Below are 15,165 nucleotides of genomic sequence, written 5' to 3' on the forward strand. Positions count from 1 at the left end.
CCCTTAACCTCTGCATGCCTCCCTTTCCTCGGGTGTAATGACCCTGAGGCAGGTTAGCAAAGTGCTTGGAGGTCATTCCCTGAAAGGTGAGATGTCAGTGCTGAGTGTTGAGAGGTAGAGAACAAAGAAGGCGCTTATGCAATCCGTCTAAACCAGCCCCAATAAAGATGCCCCTGGGGGTAATAGGCCACTACAGAGGACAAACCTACTCCTTGCTAATCCCAGCGGTTGCCCTGGGTGTCTGCCAGCCTGGGTTTGCTTCACACGGCAGCCGAGGAAAGCTCTTGGCTGGGGTGTCCTGATGTCTCAGACCAACAGCCCTGCTGCAGCGGCTGGAGAACGGACCCATAATCAGCCGTCTCTGCCGCTTTCCCAGCCACAGCGGGCCCCGCTGGAGGACGGGCGGGGATGCTCCAGCCCCCTGCCTGGGGACCGCGCTGCCAGCCCGCCCCCTTTCCGCGCTCGCCCAGCAGCGGCTGGGGACTTTGGCGAGGAGCCCTGACACCTGCGGAGAAGTTCTGGCTGGCGGCGCTCGCCGGGCTCCGGGGCTGGGCACCAGGGGGAGCCGCGGGAACCTCCCGCCGCGCCTGGGCCGGGGCTGGAGCCGAGAACAGCCCGGGGGCTGCAGTCCGAGGCCCCGGGCGCTGGCGGAAAGCGGTCCCCGGGGATCCGGGCGTCTCTCCTCCCGGCGAGCTCCAGCCGAGCCCAGCCTCCAGCCCTTCCCCTGGCGAGCAGGATGGGCCGCCCGGGCGAGCCGCTGCGGTGAGTGCGGGGGGGTCCTGCCCGGATCTGGGGGCGGGGAGGAGACCTACAGGTCCTGGCGGATGGCGAGCTCTGCCCGGGGCTCGCCTTGCCCGCTGCATGCGGGCCTGAGGGCAAGCGCCGGCGGTGGGTGTCTGGGGGGCTCTCGGCGAGCCGGGCCAGCTGCCCGGGCCGGGGGGAAACGGGGTTAAAACAACCGAACAGCCCGGCTGCCCCCTGGCAGTGTGTGGGGGTGAGACCAGGGAGCCGCCGGTGCCTTGGGGTCTGTGTCCACCTGGGCATGGCTGGGTATTGCAGCAGGTCTGGTGTCCGTCCCCCCCCTCTGTCCACCACCTCCTCTCCTGCTCTCTCCTATTCTTCTGTTTCTCCTCTGCTCTTTCCCCACCACCTCCCATGTCCTCTGCCCCTGGTCTGCTCCTTCTGTGCTTCTGCTCCTCCAACTCCCCGCCCAACCTCTGCTTGAGCATCACTTCCCCTCTCTGCCCCCCGCCTGCCCGCCCAGACGCTGCTGTCAGGGGACCCCCTTCAGCACTGTGGGCAGGGGCCTCATCACACTCTTCTAAAACCCCAGGGAGCTGTGGTCAGAAATGAGCCCTCTCTGCCCTGCACGGCGCGCCAGGCCCCCTCCTCTGCTCTAAGCCGGGTGCAACTCGCCCCCTGCCGTGGGGGCAGGACAGGAGTGTGCTCTGGAGTGTATCCCCCAGGGCTTCAGCCAGTCTCGTTTGCATGGAAAGTGAGCTGAGAGCTGGTCTCCGATGTTAAGGCCAGAAGGGACCGTTAGGGTCATCACATCTGACCTCCTGCACAGGACAGGCCAGACAAACTTCTGCATCAATCCCAAAGCTTCTCTTTGAACTGTAGCAGGGTTTTTTTGTTTTTTTTAAGACCCCCCAGGCTAGCTTTAAAGGCTTCCAGGGACGGAGAATCCACCATGTTCCTAGAATGGTTCTAGCCGTTAATTCCCCCTGCTGCTAACAAAATCTGCACCTTCTTTCTAGCCTGAAGTAGTCTAGCTTCATCTTCCAACCCTTAGCTCTCATACGCCTTTTCCTGCTAGATTAAAGAGCAGTCTGCTACCAGAAATCTCTTCCCCATGTGAGTCCTTGTAGACCATCCTCACGTCCCCTCTTGACCTTCTCTTGGGTAAACCTACATTGACCGAGCTGCTTAAGTGTTTCACTATAAGGCATGTTTTCCAGCCCACGAATCATTCTTGTATCTCTTTTCTGAACTCTTTCCAATTCCCTGCCCTCCAGAGTCTGTCTGCTCCCGTCCGCCTCCTTTTCTTAAAAAAAAGAAAAAAAAAGAAAAAAGAAAGCCCCTTTATTTTAAAGGTAGGCGAACGCTTCCACTCAAATATCCTAGATTCAGTTTCAACATCAATGTTGTGGGATTGTGTTTCACATGGGGGAGGCTGTGAGAAGCGGAGCTCCTGGAGCAGGGGTAGGCAACCTATGGCACGCGTGCCGAAGGCGGCACGCCAGCTGATTTTCAGTGGCACTCACACTGCCCGGGTCCTGGCCGCCGGTCCGGGGGGCTCTGCATTTTAATTGAATTTTAAATGAAGCTTCTTAAACATTTTAAAAACCTTATTTACTTTACATACAACAATAGTTTAGTTCTATATTATAGACCTATAGAAACCTTCTAAAAGCGTTAAAATGTATGACTGGCCCGCGAAACCTTAAATCAGAGTGAATAAATGAAGACTCGGCACCCCGCTTCTGAAAGGTTGCCGACCCCTGCCCTAGAGGAAGAGGAAAGAAGCAGAGAGTGAAAATCCAATATAGGGTGAGAGACAGACAGACGCTGAACAAAAGGGAGGAGAGAAAGAGAAACAGGACTGGATAAATGACTGCAGACAACAGGGTAACCATGTACAGCACTGTGGTCACATACGCCACAATGAGACCTGCTGCACCAAAAATCCCTTACCCCTCGAGCTAAATAAACAGCTCCTTTGCTTTGACATAGCTGGCTGTTGTAGTTGCTGGAGCCAGCCACCAGCGGGAGACATGGCCACACGTACACTGCCAGCCTATGAAACCCATCTCTGCCAGCCTAGTTCAGGTGCATTCTAGGTCTAGCCGAGAGCACACACATTTGTTGGCTGCTTTGGGTGAGTTTTTGGTGCTTGGGTTTTTGTCTGTGGGTTGTTGTTTTTTAATACAAGGACTCTGTTGTGGGGAGCAGCTGGATTAAAAGTTTGGTGACGTCCCCCCGAGGGGAAAAAAGCAGCCTGAAGGTTTGTAAACCCGCTGGCTCTGGGAGGTGCCTGTCCCTAGCCCTGCGAGACCAAATCGAGTTTGAAACAGCCTCTGCCCTCCTGTTGTGGAAAGATTTTCCCTGAAACACTGGAGGCGGGGCAGAAGGGGCTGGAGGTTTGAAGAACACCATGCCGATGGTGGGGAGGGGAGCAGGAGTCCACTCTCATCTGGGTCTCCGGCAGGGAAGGAGAAGTTGGGGGCTGAGTTGCTTTTTCCTTGTGGGGCAGGGCGAGTGGAGGGATCTGACCCCGAGGGACCTCCTTCAGGTCTGGCTGAGTCCACATGGGACTCTAAGCAGGCTGGCTCTGGGGGAAGGGAGTGGGTTGTATGGCCAGCAGGGAGAATGCTGCCTCCTGTCATCTCCATCTGCAGCCAGGCAGTTTCCCGAGCCGTCCTGCCAGGATCTTGTTACAAGCCATGACCCACAGCATGGTCCTTGCCCGGCTGCCACCGTCTCTAGTCATGGGGCAGCACAGAAAAGGGGGAACTCGCATGGTCCATCTCGTCATGCCTCCGCTGGGGGAGTCCACATCTGTTGGCCGAACCTTATGTGGCTTTATTTCAAGCCTCTGCGCTGAACACTTGGCCTATGCTTCCAAGGTCATTCTTTGGGCCTGGGGCATGTTGGGGGGAGGGGAAGCTTTGGGGAGAAGAGAGAGGACAGGAAATTGCTCCCTGTGGAATTCCAGGCAATTCCTGCCTCGTGCGGAGCAGGACCCCTCTGCCTTTGGGATCCAGCGGTGATGCTCACTGAGAAGGAGTGCCGAAGGCATGTTAAAAAGCCTTAAGAAAGCAGGACTGAGGGACGGGGTGGGAGGTGCGGTGAATGACTGCCCAAGTCCCTGTTTCCCCAGCGTGCTGGTCTGACACCCGAGCGGCAAGGAGTGGACGTGGTTTCCCTCTGTTTGTATCAGTGGCGTGGGGTTTGCTGCGGTGGGTTCTGCACAAGTGGGAGGGGGGATGGTCTTGTGGCTCAGGCACTGGACTGGGGCTTGGAGAATATGGGCTCAGCTCCTGGCTTGGCAGACTCCCCGTGTGACCTGGAACGTGTCACCGAATCTCTCCGTTTCCCCCCCCCCCACTCCAGTTCTGGCTCAGTCTCCCCTCGTGGATAGTCAACTTTGGATCTTCCCTTCTAAGCCAACTGGCTCTGAGCAGCGTCCAGGCACTGTCTCTAGTCCTGGCCTCTCGGGCCCACTCCTGGGGTGCATGCGCCCTATCCGGCACCTCTTTCTTGAGTGGTGGGAACCCCACAGTCCAACTGCCCTCACCTCAAGAGCAGCGTAGAGTCTCCCCAGTAGCTTGCCTACGCTCCCATCTGAGCTCCACCCTCCTGGGCGCTCTGATTGATAAACTGACACGTCTCCTCCAAAGCGTAGCACAGAATTGCAAGATTAGGTGCATTGTGGGTCGATCTGGATAGCCTGGGGCTTTGGAAAAGTTTGGATCCACTTCACAATTTTGTGGATTGGTCATTGTTGTGAGTATGAGAGTTTTAACCCTCCTCTGGATTATCTGGAATTCTGACTTGTTAGAGACGGGCTGCTGGATGGGCCGGCCCATTGATCTCGTCCAGTTTGGGAATTCCCTTGTGAATGAATCAGTGGAGCCATTTCTGGTCCTCCCTTGTCTCCTCTCAGTTGGGAGAAAGAAGCAGTAGAAGAGAATAACCTCTTAAGAAAGGGAAATCCCGTTTTCCTATGAATGTTTCTATTCATAAAAGTCAAAGGGAGTAAAAAGATACCAAACAACAACCCCAGAAAACAGAACTGCCCCTAGACAAATCTTTTTTCCATGAGACACTAGCTCATCTTTAAAGCTGAAATGTCGGCTTCTATTGGTCTTAAAAATGAAGCCAGCCAGCTGCACGCTACTTTGACCCCACTGCTTTTTCAGTTGTGACTTACTGGGACATTTTGTGATCGCACATTTCGTGCATTCTGGCCCAGTGGGCAAAGCACAGGGCTAGGAGGTAGAATTCTTGGGGTCTATTCCTGTGTCTGACACTACCTTTCCTTTATCACCTTGGGCCAGTTACATAACCTCTCTGTGCTTCAGTTACCCCTGCATAAAATGAGGGTAATGATGATTGATTATTTGAATTGTGGGGGAGCCTAGCAGCTGCCTCCCCACTGTGCTAGGTGCTGTACAAACATAACAAAGAGATCATGCTAAGTATGACTTTATTTTTATTAACTCTAAAAGGCCAAGCTATTGTGGGCTATCATGCAGACAGCAGTGTGATACAAAAGCAAGTCTGATGACTACATGTAGATATGCAAAAGAGTTAATTCAATACAAGAAATGTGGACCGTGTCCTTCAATACGATTGTATAAGGATAATTAAAAATCCGATAGGAAGCTGCCAGTTTGACAGCCTGTTGATTGATTTGGTTTAATTTAATCTAATTTAGGTATTCATAGACATTTCTATGGTGCTCATTAAGACCTCAGCAGAGTGGGATGGGGGAGAGAAACAGCACTGGAAAAGAGATGGCACAGAGAGATGAATTTTAGATCCAAGCTGCACCAAAGAGTCAGGGGTTGGCTGGAATGCAGGGAATTTTTCACGTGTGGCTAACAATTGTGTTCTTATTGCAAATCTCAGGATGTTTGATGTCTATTTAAGGCCCCGTAAGACTGCAGGAGAATCACTCGTTAATCTGCAGCCATGGCGGTTGCAGAGAAAAGCTTGAAACCTGGGCCAGGAGCGGGCCCAGCAGGCTCAAAAACCAGACGACAAATAAAAAGGGCCCCAAATTTATTATTTCTTTAAAAAAAAAGAAGAATAAGATTTTAAGCCAACCCCATAATTTTTTTAGGGGATGATTCATGGTTTTGGAACGCTTGGGATTGCAGCAATGAGTAAATTAAGTTCAATGAGCCAAAAATCTTCTCCCATTAACGCTGGTGCAACTCAGCTGGCTCCAGTATAGCTGAGAGCAGAATTTACTCAGCCTCCAAATTACGACAAGAATTTGCTGTGCTATGGGTTGGAAAGTCTGTGGGCCTTTCCCATGCTTTCCAATGGGTGGGCTGAGCTTCCCGCAACCTTACGCATCCCACAAGGTGTGCCGAGCTCTTAGCGGGAGTGCCCAGCATCTCTCAAGAGGTTCTTGGGAACCAGTCGTGGCAGGTCTTTACTTCCCAGTCACAGGGTACGTCTACACTACCCGTCAGATCGGCGGGTAGTGATCTATCTATTGGGGATCGATTTATCATGTCTAATGTAGACACGATAAATCGATCCCCGATCGCTCTCCCGTCAACTACTGTACTCCAGCTCGGCGAGAGGCAGAAGCAAAGTCGATGAGGGAGCTGTGGCAATCGACCCCATCGCAAGGAAAGTCGAACTAAGGTACGTCGACTTCAGCTATGCTATTCTCGTAGCTGAAGTTGCGTATCTTAGGTCGATTTCCCCCCCGCCAATGCAGACCAGGCCACAGAGTCCAGTCAGACCCCCTACCAGTTTTCGCTGGGTAAAGCACTAGCAATGTTCTCCGTTATCCTGTTACCACTCAAGAAAGAGATCGTGGAGTCATCGTAGATGGTTCTTTGAAAATATCTGCTCAGTGCGTAGCAGCAGTCAAAAAAGCAAACAGAACGTTAGGAGCCATTAGGAAAGGGATAGCTCATAAGCCAGAAAATACCGTAATGCCACTCTACAAATCCATGGTGCCTTGAATACTGTGTGCAGTTCTGGTTGCCCCATCTCAAAAAGGAAATATTAGAATTGGAAAAGGTTCAGAGAAGGACAGCAAAAGTGTAGGGGGATAGAACAGCTTTCGAATGAGGAGAGATTAAAAAGACTGGGACTGTTCAGTTTAGAAAAGAGACCACTAAGGGGGGATATGAGAGAGGTCTATAATATCACGAATTATGTGGAGAAAATGACTAGGGAAGTATTATTTACCCCTTCACATAACACAAGAACCAGGGGTCATCCACTGATATTAATAGGCAGCAGGCTTCAAACGAATATACTTAACACAGTCAACCTGTGGAACTCCTTGCCAGAGTGAAGGCCAAACGTATAACTGGGTTCAAAAAAAAGAATTGGATAAGTTCATGGAGGTTGGGTCCATCAATGGCTATTGGCCATGATGTTTAGGGATGCAATCCCAGGGTGTCCCTAAACCTCTGATGGCCAGAAGCTGGGAGTAGATGACAGGCGATGGATCACTCAAGATTGCCATGTTCTGTTCATTCCCTCTGAAATATTTGGCATTGTCCGCGGTCGGAACACAAGATACTGGGCTAGATGGACCATTGGTTTGACCCAGTCTGGCCGTTCTTATGTTAAGCTTCTGGAGATACTGAAACCGGAATAGGCATTTTTAAAGTTTGCTTGGAAATGTCTGGCTTTATTAGTGATGTATCTATTGCTCTGAGGCCCTATAACTAATCACTGCAGTCCCCCTCTAAGCCATGTTACAGGCCTGAATTAAACATTTAATTTGGAAGCTGATTTCAATAGGATCGATTTCCAGGCTTTAAATACCGAGTGCAAATACATCCAGATGGCCTTGTCCTTCTGTGCAATCAATATGGCCTCTTCTAATCTATTTTTCCTTGGCCTGTGAATAACTCCTGCTCAATCCAGCACTCCCCAATCTGTCTCTGGGAGTTTGTGGCGTGTTCTCTGAGCCTGTCTCATTGCTCAGAGCGGTGTGCTGAGACACTTGTCTATTTCAGGAAGTCTCTTTTTTTGATGCAGGGGAATACTGGGCGAAATGAACAGACCATTGGGAACAGTCTGGAATATCGGTGCAGTGATGAGTTGTACCGCCACTGACTTCCGATCTGTTTGGGTTTTTATATCGTGCCCACCCTCACTGTTGTCACTGAGCACCCTCCTTGCTATTTCAATTGTCTGAAACTTGTGTCTGTCTCTCGACAACTCTTCGCAGTTGGCGGCGTCGATAGTAGTGTGTGTGGTGTAGCCTTTGGATTGAGCTGGGTGATGTTTGTGCTCTCTCATGGTCCCCCGTGACCGTCTTGGTCCAGTCGCTAAGCAAGTTCTGTCTCGTAAAATTTGCGAGTAGTTGATGGTGTCGTTCTGCTGGATCACAGCTGCCGTGAGAGGCTGTAGCGTGAGAGGAAAGTGGTCTCTCACCTATCGAGGGCCAGTCCTATGGAGGACTTTGAATATCTGCGCCGACGTCTTGAACTGGATTCTTTAATATTTGCAGTGATTTTTCCATATGTACCTATCAAGGACCTGATGCTGTCCTGGTGATTTGAATTTTCTGTAGCATCTGCTATCGGCCTGTATCCCAAATCTCTTTACAGAGTTAAAAAAGAGGAGCGTTGTGACTGAGCAGGGAAATAGCCTTGGTTCCAGCTCTGCCATTTATTCACTGTGTGACCTGGGCCAAGTCACTTCACTATGTGCCTCAGTTTCCCTGCCTGTACAATGGATGTAATAGTTCTTGCTTTGTGGTGTCATACATATTCTTGTCCAGTTGGCTAGTCACTCTACCTGCCTTTTTGTGCTTCTCCAATCACTGCCTGTAGTGGGGCGGCCCCCCCACTCCAGTGGGAAAAGGATTAAAGTCAGCCCTGGGAGAAGGTGGTGGCTGAGAGCTGCTAAGCTGGGCTGCTTGGGGAAGCTGCCACAGCTGGGCCATGCCCCAATCAGGCTACAGCTGGCCTGTATAAAAAGGCTGGGAGCCAGAGGCCTAGGAGAAGTCTCTCTCCAGGCTGGGAGAGAGCAGGGCCTGGCTGCCTGCAGAAAGGGCACTGGGAGTGAAGCAGGGCTGGGGAAAGGCCAGAGGAGCAGGGGAGCTCCAGGCTGGCAACTCCCCAGGCTACAGGGCCTGCTCCAAGGCCCATAGAGGTACGGGGAGGCAGAGGAAGGCAGCAGGTCCGAACCCCCTTGCCTATGATGAGTGGCCTTCACACTGCAGTCTGCCCCAGGGAGCGGGGGCTAGATGGTGACTGGCAGTTGCCCAGACTGAGGCAAGGTGGGGATTAGAGGGTGGGGGTTTCCCAGAGAGGGGAGACCCACTGAGACTGTGGGGGTTCTGTGAGGGGCAGATCCCCAGGGGAAAGGGGGTCTGGGAGGGACACGGGGCCAGCTACAAGCAGGACACCAGCCTGCAGAGGGTGCCCAGGCTGGAAAAGAGCTAATTTCCTGAGACGACCAGCAAGAGGCGCCGCAGGGGTGAGTCCCGCACATTACCACTGCTCTTGTACCAACCAGCCCCTTGATTAATCACTGATGCTACTTTTTTAATAGGGAGAGGATAATACTTCTCTATCTCTGTCCTAGGAGGGCCGTGAGTCCTAATGAATGAACGTTTGTAAAGCACTTTGAGATGCTTGCATGAAAAGAGCTACTGAAGTGCAACATATTACTGCTAATTAATTACAGACAGCCAAGGTGCAAAGACATTGTGTGGTGAAGAAAGGGTAGTGGAGCAAGCGGCAGAGGGATAGCAAAACAAGTAGGCGAGGGAGAGACATGTTTAAAGTGGAGATTTGAAAAAAGACAAAGGACAGCAATAAACCTACGAGAGATCTTGAAAAGGTGACAACACTGGCTCGGGCTGGCTGTGTTAGGAGCACTGATTTGACTTCGGGGCTTTATCGGTTGAGTTTTGTGGGAGGCTATTTGTAAAGTGTTTCGGTACAGGTCACCTTTAGAGACAAAGGAAATGCTTCTGCAAGGATTGCAAGTGCACCAGAACACACCCGTTTAGGAGGCTGCATGTTAGACATAAGCGAGGTCAGTGGCTAGGGGCGCAGTTGCAGCAAAGCCCTGTGTGTCTGCCAGGGTGTGCTATTGTCTACTCGTGGCTGTCTGATAGACCGCATCAGAGACCTATTACTGTTGCACACTGAGTGATCTCCTTTGGCAAAGGTGGCAGTGGAGGCTTGTGTCTTTGGAATGGAAAGGCCCGGGTTCTCGTCCTGTCTCATTGTGCATTGGCTCTAGTTAGCGATTGTTTGTTTCTGCAGCACGTGGATGTGTCTGTGTGTTCTAAGTCGCCAAGGAAAATGTGATCAGCCCCCCAGGAGAGGTTCCGGGGATCTAGTGGAGTTGCACTTCTGGGTGGGCTACGACAGCCTCGTACATGTGAAAGTGTGAAAAATCGGGACAGGGGCAGGGGGTAATAGGAGCCTATATAAGAAAAATCCCCAAAAATCGGGACTGTCCATATAAAATCGGGACATGTGGTCACCCTACTCGTGCCCAGCGCAGGCTGAGCTCCCCAGTTGAAAGTCCAGCACCTACCACTCTGGCTGCACGGCAGCCAATGAGTGATTGAGCCCCCTGCCCTGTCCCCGCCTTGATTTTTAGCTGCCCAAAGCCGTACAGCTCCTCTGGTTGGAATGAGTGTTCACCACCACGACAGATGCAGGGTATGTCTACACTACGATTGCAGCCCGTTTAGCCATCCCCGTCTAGCTAGATCGGTACCAGAGCAGCGAAGCCTCTGCAGAAGGGGCTGGACAAGCCCACCTGGAGCTCTGGATAATTCTTCAGGTGACTGCTCCACACTAACTCCTGTGCTGCCCACGGCGTCACTGTTCCAGCGCCTGCATTAGCCAGATTAAAGCTAGCTTGGGGTAAGTCTGCGTGAGTTGCAATCAAACCCTGCGCCTGCAGGGCAGCCGTCCCCCACTGCAGCGCTGCCCTGCACCCGCAGTGCAGCCGTCCCCCACTGCTTGCTCAGACCTCAGCCCTTCTCTGGGAGAGATGTTTCCAGTGGCCCCTCACAGGCAGCTGATACTGCACTCTCAGCAGGTGTGGGGCTCTGGGTTACTTTTGTTAATTTAAGACCATAGGCTCGAGTCCTGAATGGAATGCTGGGTATGTGCCACCCTTGCCCTCTGCTGGGTGGAATCGGAACCGCTCCGCTGCGTATCATAGGCCCTGTACTGTCGGCACCAGCAAAGATCCTCCTTGGGCTCAAGTGGCCAGGCCCCTGTGTGTTACCGCAGTTCTGCTGCTGCCTGGCCATTCAGTTCCAAGCGGAGCTGAGTGGCAGCTGTGGCATCCTAAATTGGCCGTGGCTATCGCTGCAATACGTGTCTTTATTCGTGGCTGGCGAGCGGGGCCAGATTGGCAACCGGCCCTGGAGAGTGAAGTCCTCTTTCTATGCCCAGAACAGGGACCGCCCTGGCAGTCCTGTCTCACAGGGGCCATTTCTAAGGGCCAGTGCGGGGGCAGCTCTCCATGGACCACACACCAGAGGCTGCCCAGGAGAGTCCTGGCCCCAGGTGACTGGGAACTGAACTAAAGTTCCCAGCTCATTTCTAAAGGCCACTGAATGCAGACCGGCTTGTACCCATTTCAGGATACTCCTAAGGCCTAGGAGAGGGTCCTTATTTGGTTCCCAATCCCAGGAGCCATCAATGCCCTGACTTTTCCCTCCCCCCCCCCCCCCCCCGCCGAACAAATGATGGGCAACTTTCTCATGGATTGGGGCCTGCAAGGGATGTTTAGCTATTGTAGATTTCAGGTATAGGGCGACGGCAGAGACTGTGGTCTAGAGGTTAGCGCAGGATGCCTGGGTTTCGCTCCTGGGTGTGCCACTGACTTACTGTGTGGCTCCGGGCCCAATGTGACATGCAGGTTCTGCAATGCCTCCTCTTCCTCAGCTAGAACGAAGGGAACCCGTGGCCAAACTATGCCCCTCTGGCCTTTTATCGCCTGCTGCGTCTCTCTCTGCCTTGGAATGGGCGGGAAAGTCACAGGGGAAGGTTCTCTCTGGGTTGGGTCTCTTGGGTATCCACAGAAGGCAAAACCTCTAAGCAGTGAGATTTCCAGATGGTTCTTCTCAGTCTCGGCCTACTTTGTGTTAATGACGCCAGATTGGCTTTGACTGCCCACTGCTGCCTGTTCGCTCACATCAGCTGCCTGGTCTGAAAGGGGACGCAGCCAGGGCGCAGAGTAAACCTGTTCTTGCTTTGGCTTCTATCTTCTTGCTAACCCTGGGCAAGGCTTAAAAGAACCAAATACTTCAGTGCTCCTTTATAATTAATGCCACTTGTCCGGCACTTGGGAGCAACCCTACGATAACAAAGCCCCCGTGTGCATTCCAACCCTCAGTAACAACCTGCTGATCGCAAACTGGCAGATACGGCTCTTCTGAGAAGCTCTTCAATGACAAAACCGTCGTGAGGGTCCCCATCCTCCAGGAGCAACCCTACAATAATATACTGTCTTGACTAAACAAATATTAAGAACTAAGACATGCCGACCTTAACAACCAGTGTGCACATATGACTGGCTGAGTGAGTGTTACAGGTCCCGTTCTGTGCCGATTCGCAGAGGATATGAGTCTGTAACAGCCCCAGACTGCCGTGCCTGGGCGCGTTAGCTCCAGCTGTAGCAAATCACACTTTTAACCCTGGAGCTCCCCGGTGAGTCAGCCGTCATCCATACCCCATGGCCGTCTCCATAGGCCGTGGGGGGAAACCAATCTTAGTAAGAGCTAAGACAGATTTCTGTATCAAGCTGTCCAAAGTCATGATTTTTAGTAAGCGACAGTGAGTTAATGAGAGAGAATTTTAACCTGAAGCATCAGGTTTTGTTCTGCAAGTAAAGAAAACTTGAAATTAGGGCTGTCAAGCGATGAAAAAAATTAATTGCGTGATTAAGCGCGCTGTTAACAATAGAATACCATTTATTTTAAATATTTTTGATGTTTACTACATTTTCAAATATATTCATTTCAATTACCACACAGAATACAAAGTGTACAGTGCTCACATAATATTTATTTTTGATTACAAATATTTGCACTGTAATATATATATATATATTATTCAATTCACCTCATACAAGTACTTCAGTGCAATCTCTTTACCATGAAAGTTGAACTTACAAATGTAGAATTATGTACCAAAAAACCTGCATTCAAAAATAAAACAATGTAAAACTTTAGAGCCTACAAGTCCACTCAGTCCTACGTCTTGGTCAGCCAATCCCTCAGACAGACAAGGTTGGTTACAATCTGCAGGAGATGATGCTGCCTGCTTCTTGTTTACAATGTCACCTGAAAGTGAGAACAGGTGTTCGCATGGCACTGTTGTAGCTGGCCTTGCAAGATATTTACGTGCCGGATGTGCTAAAGATTCATATGTCCCTTCATGCTTCAACCACCATTCCAAAGGACATATGTCCATGCTGATGACAGGTTCTGCTTGATACAGATCCCAAAGCAGTGTTGACTGACGCATTTTCATCATCTGAGTCAGATGCCACCAGCAGAAGGTTGATTTTCTTTTTTGGTGGTTTGGGTTCTGTAGTTTCCGCATCAAAGTGTTGCTCTTTAAGACTTCTGAAAGCATGCGCCACACCTCATCCCTCTCAGATTTTGGATGGCACTTCAGATTCTTAAAACTTGGGTTGAGTGCTGTAGCTATCTTTAGAAATCTCACATTGGTATCTTCTTTGCATTTTGTCAAATCTGCTGTGAAAAAGTGTTCTTAAAACGAACATGTGCTGGGTCATCATCCGAGACTGCTATCACATGAAATATATGCAGAATGCGGGGAAAACAGAGCAGGAGACGTACAGTTCTTCCCCCAAGGAGTTCAGTCACAAATTTAATTGACACATTATTTTTTTATGAGCATCATCAGTGTGGAAGCATGTCCTCTGGAATGGTGGCCAAAGCATGAAGAGACATACGAATGTTTAGCATATCTGGCATGTAAAGACCTTGCAACGCTTGCTACAAAAGTGCCATGCGAACGCCTGTTCTCACTTTCAGGTGTCACTGTAAATAAGAAATGAGCAGCATTATCTCCTGCAAATGTAAAGAAACTTGTTTGTCTGAGCAATTGGCAGAATAAGAAGTAGGACTGAGTGGACTTGTAGGCTCTAAAGTTTTACGCTGCTTTGTTTTTGAGTGCAGTTATGTAACCAAAACAAAATCTGCATTTGTAAGTTACACTTTCACGGTAAAGTGATTGCACTACAGTACTTGTATGAGGTGAATTGAAAAATACTATTTCTTTTGTTTAACATTTTTACAGTGTGTAGATATATTTGTAATCAAAAATAATATAAAGTAAGCACCGTGCACTTTGTATCCTGTGTTGTAATTGAAACCAATATTGAAAATGTAGAAAAACATCCAAAATATTTAATACATTTCAATTGGTGTTCCCTTCAAACTGCGATTAATGTTTTTTATCACGGTTAATTTTTTTTGAGTTAATCGCATGAGTTAACGGCGATTAATTGACAGCCTGACTAGAAATAATATTAGACTCTTAGGTGCCGATCCAGGAAGGGGCAGAACAAACCTGTCTTGATCCTGCAAAGTGCTTAAGCCCACGATTCGCATTAAGTAGGTGAGGAGCCCCATTGATTCAGTCGTGCGACGTACATGGGTAAAGCTACCCCGGTGCTGAAATGCTTGGCCAGCTTGGGGCCTGAGCACTCAGCACCGTGCAGGATCAAGCCCTTACACACTGTGATGCTCAAAAACAAACCAATCCTTCCAATCCCTCAGGATAGGTAACGATTGTTGTTGTCCCCATTGTACAGAGGGGAAACTGAGGCACAGACTGTGACTTGCACAAGGGAAGTCAGTGGAAGAGTCAAGGTTAAAGAATCCACTAGACCATCCAGTGTTGACATGGCAGCGACACTTCGTCACAACGAAGCCCACGCTTTCACCCCTGACCCCCGGCCCTTCTTCAGAGAGAGGAAAATAGTACTCCAACTATTACTGGTACCACTGCAGTGCCTCTGAGTCCTAGCCGTGGACCCGGAACTCGGTGTACAGCTCCTAGCGCAGCAGCAATGCCGTCTGCAAAGGGATCCGGATTCTTCCTTCTCTCCAGGACTCCCCAGAAGCCCGGAAATTCCGTGCATGGCCCTGGGCCACTGTTGTGCTGCTGCGTGTGGTTTTTCTTTCAGAGGAGGCCTAAAGCCAGGGCCTTCCACTCGCAGCTGTTAATGATCCCATGGTGCTTTTTGCAAACGTAGGGGTAACGATCCCAGCATTTGGCTGAATACCAACTTGGAGCATCATTAAGAAATTCATTGTTCTGGGTGCAGGAAGCAAAGTGAGTAAAAGTAGGGGAAGGAGGGGGGAATAGAGATAGTACCTGTAAATGATGCTGCTACGTGTCAGGGCCATTTTAAGCATCCTTTTGTTGCTTTTTC

General features: G+C 50.6%; 1 protein-coding gene across 2 annotated transcripts in view; it reads left to right on the top strand.

Annotated features, from left to right (window-relative positions):
* The first annotated feature begins 305 nt into the window (after positions 1–305).
* The window catches only part of LINGO3 (leucine rich repeat and Ig domain containing 3), a 116,791-nt gene continuing 101,931 nt past the window's right edge, over positions 306–15,165 (top strand). For both annotated transcript variants that reach the window (XM_034755447.1, XM_034755448.1), the window contains exon 1: positions 306–762. The gene's annotated coding sequence lies outside the window, so the exon portion shown is untranslated. The remainder of the gene's footprint in view (positions 763–15,165) is intronic.

The sequence above is a fragment of the Trachemys scripta genome, chromosome 22, assembly GCF_013100865.1.
Source record: "Trachemys scripta elegans isolate TJP31775 chromosome 22, CAS_Tse_1.0, whole genome shotgun sequence".
NCBI classification, from domain to species: domain Eukaryota; kingdom Metazoa; phylum Chordata; order Testudines; family Emydidae; genus Trachemys; species Trachemys scripta.